Below are 8,025 nucleotides of genomic sequence, written 5' to 3' on the forward strand. Positions count from 1 at the left end.
ATCCCAGCTGGCACACAACGTTGTTTTAACGTTTATCTAACGTTCACAACGTCCATTTAACGTTAGATGAACGTTGAAACAACGTTGTGTGCCAGCTGGGATGCTTTTTCTTTCTCGGGTAAGTTATGGCATGTCTTAAAATGACCATAATTTTTAGATCGCATTAGCCGACAGAAAACTACCAAACAAATGACTGAACATGAAGGGTACTATGATGTAGGTTCTAACCTGATGTGTAACCTAATTGTTTTTTCGTTGATTTTCGCGAAAAACCGCAAAAACTGATTATTACGTAATAATCGATGACGTCATAAAAACTAAAAATTGAATTTCTCAAGAATGGTTTATCCAATTGTCTTCAAACTTTCACCAAAGATGTATNTGCGTTCAATTGATTCGGCGTTCGATTCGTTCGATTGACATCGTCTGGTGATTAGTTGTTATTTATCGATCTATCATCGATCTTCCATCGATCTTATCGACGCTATCGACTCACACTCGATTTACAATCGATAACAAATCGATTAATGATCGATGACGAATCGATTAACGATCAATGACGAATCGATATACTCGATTGAAATACTAGCTCGATAATGGATCAACAAAGGATCGATACTCAAGACTTTTAATGGCTGAATCTTCCATCGATCTTCTATCTGGATCGTTAAGTAATCCATCGATCACATATCGATCTGTCATCGAGCCGTTCCGATGATCGATCCTATCGAGCGCGGGAGTCTGGCATAATGCAAGAGAAGTAAAGCAGTATAGACCTATCTCTTCATACAAACATTACAGGAAACGCATACAGGGTTCGAATTATAAATAGAAGGAGCTTCGCAATTTTTTGAGAGAAGCAAGGTAAAAAATTTTTTTCACTGTTTGCAAAGCATTTTTAGTATTTTGCGATGTTGTTTGGAAGAAAATGCGAAAGTATCTTCAATTTATTTCTCTAGAAAGCGGTAGACGTGAAGAAGAGATTAAGCAAAGCACACAATAAGCGTGAAGTTTCGAAGTTTAGAAGTTTAGAAAGACTGTACGCGGTCCTAAAGCCGACACCACTGCTAATCCAACCCCAATAACTGTTTGAAAAAATCTATGTTTACAAACATTCCCTCTCCAAGTTGAACGATAAACTATTGCTAGAACTCTCGAAACAAAACATCTAACAAGATGCTGTAATGTCAAGATGTCCAATTAATGTAATTAAAAAGTGTGAGTTGTAAAAATAATAATTACCTTTTATTCTGGATCATTGCTCATGTTTAAAACTATAACAGTTTTGATAAAAGTGACTTGTGCGGGAAACATACGAAACAACTTGGGCTGGTTTCCATCAGAAACAAACAACTAAATGTAAAATGGCGCAAAGTTGAAAAAAGGGGGATGCGGTAGCACTTAATTTTGAATAACAAACATCAATCAATGAGGCGGCAACTATCAACGCCCTCTTTACCACCATAATCAGCTTTTATTACGGAAGCCCGCAACGGATAGCTCTTCATTTAAGTGTACGCTTGCCGACTATATTATCTTTACTATAATAGGAGCAAGGGTCATTAATACATAATACTGTAATATACGTCGTCTATTTGTATTCTTACATGTAATATATATATAATGTAATATACGTCGTCTAAGTATCCTTACACAGAGTCCTAGCCCCGCAATCGAGCCAAGTGCCAGGGAAGTAATAGAAACCAGACTTGATTACGTAACGTTTCAAAATGAGCACGCTCGTATACAGACCTCTTTTATATTTTCGTGTGCTTTGGAAAATCAAAACATCTCGTTACTTTTAGATGCTGTTACTACGTTGTCATTTATGACGTTGTGCATATTGCAATAAAAAAATATGTTTTGTTATAAGAAGCAATTATCGTCATTTGGCTTGATTTGGTTCAATTGGTTCAATGTATCAAATCTCTCAGTTTAGTTGACACTTTGGTATCTTCGTTGCGTCACAGTGAAATAGATAAACAAATGAATAAACTAGCGAAGTAGCGAGTAGATAAAGCAATAGATTAACGAATGAATAAACTAGCGAAAGTAGCAAGTTGATAAAGCAACACATAAACCAGTGAATAAAGAAACAAAGTGGCGAGTTGATAAAGTAATAGATAAACGAATGAATAAAATAGCGAAGTAGCAAGTTGATAAAACAACAGATAACCAAACGACAGGTACAAAATGCATAAAACATAATGCATATTGCATAATGCATAATAGTATTGTGTAATTTACAGAACGATTTTATAAATATATTTTCTAAAACTCTCCTTTGCAGAGGCTAAAACCGCAAAAACCTCTTTAGAAGAGTTTCTTGTAAACATTCCAATCAGAGGGATTTCCCCAGACATAATATTTACTTTTCGAATCCGAACGAAAGAGAAAATATTTGAATCAAAAAAAACAACAAAGGGTTTTCCGTCAGCAAAAATAATAAGAAGATGCAACAGATCAGAAAGGTTTCCCCCCTCTTCTTTCTCAAAAGAAACATAAACATTCGAATGTAAAAAGATTCGAAGTCAATTTTCTTTGATCTAGCTTCCGGATGAAGCTCTTTAATTTATATTGGCTTATCTAACAAAAAGCATTCACATGGTTAATGCTTTTTAAAAGGGTAAACCCGTTGAAATTTATTAGCAATTGTTCGAAAAAATCTCTGAGAAAACCCTTAAAGATCTTGCTTTGAAATTTACGTTTTCGAGTTAGAAAAGTGATATACGGAGGAGAAATTTTCGTGTTTTTTCTACATTATAATACGTTCTGTAAAATACAACTATGAAAATCAAAATGGCGACAAGCATTTTCAGTGGATCATGGATTTTCTTCATCATCCAAAAGTCAAATTTACAGCTTTCTACCCTTTATTTTCTGGTAGAAAATGGTATATTTGTTTTATTGAAAGTATTATCTTTCAAATTCTCCTTAATAAAGCCTCTAAAATTGACATTTTTCATATATTTTGCATTATGCATTATGCAATATGCATTATGTTTCATGCATTTTGGACCTGCCGGATAACCAAATGAAGAAAGTAGCGAAGTAGTGAGTAGATAAAGCAATAGATTAATGAATGAAGAAAGTCACAATGTTTTTTTTAACTTCGCATTTTTAGTTAGAAAATCCTTTTTGGTTGCTAAATCTAAAATTCACTTCGCATTTTGCAAAGCGTGAAGCTATAATTCGAACCCTGGCATATTTGGACTTTGTTCCGTGAAGTCGGGTAAACTTGCATCAGTGGTGGGAAACTTGCATAGCCATCAAATGACTGACCAATCAAAGCAGCAAAATTTCAAAACAAATGAACTACGCAGCTCTGCTCGTAATGACCAGCCAGGTCATTCATTTGAGGGCTATGCATGTTAGCCTCCACTGATGCAAGTTACCCCATCTCACAGTACCCTATGCTGCACGCAAGCACTTAAGCTAAAGTCCCGCAAAAGCGGGACAAAAATCAGGTTTTTGAAGTTTGCCAAAAAACGCCACATAGAAGATGTTTCAAATTCAGTATGTGAATAGAGCAGTAAAAAATACATCTTTTTTTTGCTAAAGTTCTAGATGAAAATAAAGTGATAATTGAATACTATCTACTGATGATCTGTGGTACTATTGTAAAGCTAGAATCGCTTCGCGTACTCTTCACTTGAGAAAATGATTGACGAATTAAAGTTTTTCACTCGCGTGGGAGCTCGCAGGCGTTCTGTGAGCATTCTCGGCTCAATCCTCAGACTGTGCTAAAAATGGTAGACTTAGCTGTGATAGATCATTTCAATGGAAGTTGTTGGAATGTTTACAAGGCTCTTGACAGAAAATCCTATGTTTTATTGTCAATGATGACAGTGTCGTTATTAATCTTGTTAGATCTGACATATTGATGTTTGTAAGTGCACTTTATAGTTTTGATTCCCATTGAAGAATCAGCCTTCTTTAAGTTTAGTACCGGACGGTGCGTACCGGATCGCAATTTTTCGCCTATAAAAAGGTTAGATACGGTACATACCGAATCGCCGTTTTGATCGAGTGATTTCGAAGAACGGGGAATACACATCTAATACGTTATTCTTATTAATAGTGTATTGCTCGTTCTTTGAAAACATTTATCTTAAGTGATTTCAAAGAACGGGGAGTACCCAACTATTACGTTAGTAATCACACTTCTATTACACCATTTACATTACGTCCTTTGGAAAGATTATAAGAAATATTATATTTCGTCCTTGATATCATTTAGATGGATCCTATCTTACAGATAAAAAATTTCGGGGTTTGGAATGTTATATGAGTGTCAAATATCGTATTTTGAACGTTTACAAAACTTTGTTCCCAAGCGGTTACTAAACTTTTAAAGAAGGCCGAAGAATCTTATTCTGGTTTTCATGTTATTAGATGCTGTTTTAGAGCTTTAGAACTAGCCTGTAAAGGGTAAAGCCCTTTCCCAGCATTAATCTTTGATATTAATTTTGGCGGGACGCTAGTATGATATGACTTTGAGGCCCATTTTCGCAATATAGACGCTTTCAATTAGTGCCCCGTCAGCGCCTTGAACTGACTACCAGTTGGGTGTTTAAGATAAAAACAGCAATTATTGCTCTTTTTGGAAATTATTGCCGAAAACGGCAATTTTTTTAACAATTACATTCTGAATCAGCAAAATGTGTTGTCCTTACAAGGGCAAAGATGTCAGAGGTGTTTGAAAATTGTAAAATTGCATTGAGAAAAAGGTTTTTCGGATTTTTAAAAGTGATTTTTGAAATAATTTATTGCTCAATAACATGAAAAGTTCTAAAATAATATGTAAAAAGATCTTGCATCGATGCCAAACAGGCTAGCTCTAAAGCTCTAAAACAGCATCTAATAACATGAAAACCAGAATATGGTTTTTCAATGGGAATCAAAACTATAAAGTGCACTTACAAACATCAATTTGTCAGATCTAACAAAATTAATAACGGCACTGTCATCATTGACAATCAAACCAACGATATTATATCAAGAGCATTCAAGTAAACATTCCAACAACTTCCATTGAAATGATCTGCCACAGCTTTGTTTACCATTTTAGTACGGGGTCCAAGGATTGCGCCGAGAACGCTCAGAGAACGCCCGCCAGCTTCCGCGCGAGTGAAAAACTTTAATCTGTGAATCATATTCTTAAGCAAAGAGTACGCAAAGCGATTCTAGCTTTAAGATAGTGCCTTTGATCATCAGTGAATAGTATTCAATTATCATTATCCCTTTGTTTTCATTTCTAGAACTTTTGTAAAAAAAAGGAGAATAGAAAAGTTGTATTTTTTACTGCTCTATTCACATACGGAATTAAAAAGATCTTCTATGTGGCATTTTGTTGCAAACTTCAAAAAACTGATTTTGGTCCTACTTTTGCAGGACTTTAGCTCAAGTGCTTGCGTACAGCATAGGGTACAAAGTCCAAATATGTGTTTCGTGTAATTTTTGTATGAAGAGTTAGGTCTACTGCCAAAACACAACCAGAAAGAGAAAACAAAACCCCTGTTGGACATGTTCATAAAAAAAGGCAAGTTTTTTATGGTTTTTGTGATATTTCATACCAATGTTACAAAATTAGCCTGTATCTTTTTAATGGGGATTGATCCTTCTTAAAAAATTACACAATGGTTAGCTCATTAGTTTTCTGTTGGCAAATTTTGTAACAACAGTTTCTATGTTTAAGTGTATCCAGGGGGGTATCAAGTCAGTGTACTGGCCCATAGCTGGTGGGGTGGTGTATTTTTTAGGTTAAATTGAGTTAGTACAGTGTACTAAAAGGGTGGTCCTCTGAGAAAAATACAATGAAAAAGTTAGTACACTGTACTAAAAAGGGTGGTGTTCTGAATTGATACACACTGAGAAGTTAGTACATTGTACTAATTTCAGTGGTAAAAACACACAAACCCAGTGAATTCCCATGTATATTTGCCCTAATTTGCCAGGTCCAAGCTGGTCCGAGACCTTCAAGTCAAGGCTGGTTAAGCTATACAAATTGGTACACTGATTTTCTCCAAATGTTTCCTGTTTACTTGATTGGATTTGTTTCAGAGTCGCAGAATGCGCAAGTGGAGACGGCCTTAAGTCCAATCTTGTTTACGTTTTCTTTAAGGCCCTATCTACATTATGGCAACAACAAGAATTTGAATTTGTAAACGTTCGAATCGAAGCTTTCAAGTTTTATAAAAACAAATCCGCTCTATTGTTTTATGTTTTTTAGTAACCTTGTTGGATTGATGTTAATTGAAAAAAATCTGTATATAAGTGAAATCACCAGGGGGAGGGGGTGAAAACGACCGTACGTTCGGCCAAAAATCAGGTCTCTAAAATCGGTCTCTTACAGTGCAGGAAAAATTTGGCTGAAAATCGACCCTTATAGTGTAATTTTTCGAATTTTTTTGCCCTTTTCAGGGCAAAATTTTTTGAAATTTCTCAAATTTGACCTCAAAATTTGATATACTTTGTCTGTTTCATTGTTTCAGTGTTTGTACTATATAAGGATTCAAGTATTTTAATATTCAAATCTTTCCTTTTATATAATTTGGTGCTTTTCTTAGCAAAATGCTTCAAAACCTTTGTATATGGTGGCAACTAAACTTATCTGGCCAAGAAGAAAATTAGAACAGTGCACTATAAGGGGTATGGTTTCTAAACTTGTCTGATCGAAAAAACAGCTTGTACAGTGTACTAAAAGGGTGGTATCAAAAATCGGGTCATGGAGAAGTCAGTACAGTGTACTGAAAGGGTGGTAATAAAAATCTAGTTGTGGAAAAACGTCAGTACAGTGTACTAAAAGGGTGGTATCAAAGCTCCGGCTGTGGAAGAAAGTTAGTACATTGTACTAAAAGGGTGGTGTCAAAGCCCCGACCGTGAAAAAAAGTTAGTACAGTGTACTAAAAAGGGTGGTGGTCTAATTGTTTGTAAAAAAAATCCAAAAATCAAGTTAGTACCCTATGGTCCAGTACACTGACTTGGTACCCCCCCTGGTGTATCCCAAATTATGATAATTTGAACCTTGCCAGAAGCTGGCTAACGATGTAACATTGTAATTTAAAAAAAAATTGGCTAATGATTTCTAAAACAGCTGTTAGGTAATATTCACAGAAAAAATGGTACATTGGCATCATTAGGGGGTTGAAGGGGATGTCATTGGCAATGCATTTGGGTTAAAAAATTGATTGGCTAATGGTGTAACAAGGCTTAAAGGTTGTAATGTTCTGTTCCTTTTAAGCCACCTTTATCAAAAAGCAATAATATTGTTTACTTTATACTATGTTTGAGACAATATTATGACTTTACTGACAAATAATAGGACAAACTGGCTAAATTAGCCAGTTTGTCCTATTAAATATTAGTAATATTGTAACATGTTACTTCTTTAGCCAGTATCTTTGGTTAATTACGATGTCCAATTTCCACAAAAAAAAAACAGCAGCGGGTAGTTAACACACTAAAAATTCATTTCCAAACCTTGCTTCAATTATTTTCACCTGAAATAAAAATCTATGTCATTTTTAATGAAAATGTTACATTTTTAGCCATTTTTGGCAAAATAACCTAAAAATCCAAATTCTTTCAACTCTAGTGCCTTTGGACCTGTGTTACCAAGGAATTATAAGAGACACTGGATAAATGACTCATAAAACGGTGGAGAGCGACCATTGTGTTTTCTTTGTTTCAGAAAACAATTGATGTTCTAGCTATGTCCGCAAAGGACAACTGTCATGGCGGCTCAAATGTATCTGATTTTGAAAAATGTTTATTAATCTCATTTTAAAAAAGTTCTCTAGCGTTTTCTTTTCGTACCTTTGCAGGGAATAAACTTTGAAAGTAAGGCTAGAATACCAAGCCAGATACATTTGTGAAATCTAATGCGAGAAAAACAGCAGTAGACAAGAAAAATCAAACAAAATGCTTATAGTAACACGAGATATTCAATTGGGAATATCTTTCCAAAACTGTTACCACAAGAGCTAAAAGTAACAAACATTAGACTTGAGCTTCTTGGTGTCA

The sequence above is a fragment of the Clytia hemisphaerica genome, unplaced genomic scaffold (assembly GCF_902728285.1).
Source record: "Clytia hemisphaerica strain Z4C2 unplaced genomic scaffold, Clytia hemisphaerica genome assembly, whole genome shotgun sequence".
NCBI classification, from domain to species: Eukaryota; Metazoa; Cnidaria; class Hydrozoa; order Leptothecata; family Clytiidae; genus Clytia; species Clytia hemisphaerica.